The 2,331-nt window shown below is 38.9% G+C and overlaps 1 long non-coding RNA gene across 2 annotated transcripts; it reads left to right on the top strand.

Moving 5' to 3' along the window:
• Positions 1-482: 482 nt before the first annotated feature.
• On the top strand, positions 483-2,331 carry LOC138934019 (uncharacterized). Of its 2 annotated transcripts, none has more exons than XR_011447082.1 (3): positions 483-689; positions 807-1,087; positions 1,398-2,331. It is a non-coding gene; the product is annotated as an uncharacterized lncRNA (long non-coding RNA). The 2 variants fall into 2 exon arrangements; XR_011447081.1 differs by having other exon boundaries at positions 485-689; positions 807-1,068.

A 2,331-nucleotide genomic window follows, 5' to 3' on the forward strand; every position in this document is an offset into this window, starting at 1 on the left:
AAAGGATAATATATGAATAATTTCGAGAAATCTTTTCCACGTATATAATAACTGCATGTTCTAAAATAAGTTTAGCTTATTAAGACATAGTATAAATGTTGTAAATTTATAGATGTATTTAAAAAGCTGTTCCCTTTTTCTTGTATCACATGAATTACGAATTATATTAAATAATCCAAGTAACTACGACATACAGATATTATTATTTTAAAAACGATCTAGTATAAGACGAAAATTTGAATTTCTTCAATAATTCGTTGTTTCAACTACGCGTTATATTTCTGCAGATCTCATAATAATCTTTTATACAGTCAAAGATTAACTAAATTTGAATTATTTTTAATTATTCTTAATTTCGATGTTTTAATGATAATCGTTATCTCATTTATTACTGGCACTTCGCCTCGTTTAACAGCAACATTATCTATCCTTCACATTTTTATATGCGATCGCGAAACGACAGACCGATGGGGCAATCCGGTCGAACGCTATCTCTTTCATTCGCGCTCTCGCATCTACGCGTATGCGTCTATCTGTCCACACAATCGCGTGAGTGCTTGCATATTCTGTTCATCGAATAAAGAGAGGAATGAGCGAGAGCGAGAGCGAGCGAACGGGCCACACGTCCATTTTTCACGGGCGTATAAATGCGAGTTATTAATACGCTAGTATTGTGCCATACAGAGAAGGTAATTAGTGGCCAGTTCATCAGTCACTCGGCCAGATCCCCCGACGGTCGAGGGAAAGAAGATCTTCTTCGAACCTAAGCGAGAGAGAGATCTAAGTTCCCATCTTTTCTTCCCAAGGTTAGAAGAAAGATTAGACAGCTAATGAAACCACGATTGGTACGGGAAGGACGGAGCGAATCGAGCAAAGATGGCCGGAAAAGAGAGGAGATGATGTGAAAACGATGGGAAGCGGAAGAGAGGAACAAGGACGAAGATAGCGCTCTCTTGGTCCCGATTAACGCAAGTTATATTTCGTGCCTTGATAGATCGACGCTCAAAATTTTTAATTAGGCGTATCAGCGATTGATCTCTCAGATCGGAGACAAGATGACGAGATAAAGTATGGACAAGCTAGAGAAGTATGATATACGTATAATAAGCGATCGGAAAAAGGATAGTAATAATTCAAATTAAGCTAAATAAAAATGGAGGGAAAGAAAGATGGAGATAAATTTGTTCTAAGAAAAAAAAAAAAAGAAAAAATTGATTTCATCCATTTGTAAAGACATGCACGATAAACCTTGTATATTTATTTATTTTAATAGTCACGATTACGTCTTAATAATATAATTATTATAATAGTAAATTTTAACAAAATCTTATTCTTTAATTGATATCTTTATAGGCTAGACTTTAATAAAAATTGAAACCGAAAATTAACCATTTCAGATTAAAAGCTAAAATATAACGAATAAAAATCTTCGAATGTAAAAAAAAAAAAAGGTTATCTTTGGATTCCTCGGAGACTATAAGATTGATTAACATCGTGATAGATCTGGACATTCTGGATAAGCAACGCGTCATAAGTAACGTCTCCTCTCATCGTGATAAGCAACATATCTACCTTACGCAAGGGAGATATTAATGGCAGTCGAGCCGGGAGCAGTTCTCATCAGTAACTACCACGGGATGTCCAGGTCCAGGTCGACGTATTAGCTAATGTGTCGTCGCGATTACCGCACCTGGAGTTAGTTGGGCCCCGGATCGTGCAATTGGCGGCACGTCGTCATCCCGCACGCGTGTCATCCGCGCGCACGCGTTCGTATCCGCATGCACGTATCGCCCCCGAAGACAGGAAGCGTAGAGCGTTGATTGGCTGTCCGGAGGCGGTTGCAAGCCGACTGCGTGACCTCTGACCCCACCCTCGTGGGGCGCGCGCACGTCTCCAACCCCAAGGAAGTAATTACCTTGCCACCCGCGCTCGATAACCGACGCTATCGGACGCCCCGTCCTGACGCGACTGCCGGGTCGCGCGCGTGTTCACGAGGCACACGCCCTCGACGGATACGTGTATCGAAACCGAAGCTGTCTTAGAACAATTGATAATTATATTCTCTCCTATAATATATAATTATATTATCTAAATTCTTTTTAATTGTCATTGTTGAAAATTATATATAAAATGAATAATAAATATAAAAGAAAAAGAAAAAAGAAATAAAATAAAATAAAATAAAATAAAGGAAAGCTCTTCATACATTCTTCGATGAGGTCGATGCTTTTGAAAGCAACATCTTTTTCAATCTTATATTAACCTTAAATTATTGCTGTCTCTTTCCCCCACCCCACCCCACCCCACCCCCCACACTCTCAATCTTCTCAC

This window comes from Polyergus mexicanus, unplaced genomic scaffold (genome assembly GCF_030449975.1).
Source record: "Polyergus mexicanus isolate NDT 795.1 unplaced genomic scaffold, iyPolMexi1.0 SCAF_6, whole genome shotgun sequence".
In the NCBI taxonomy this organism is placed as follows: Eukaryota; Metazoa; Arthropoda; class Insecta; order Hymenoptera; family Formicidae; genus Polyergus; species Polyergus mexicanus.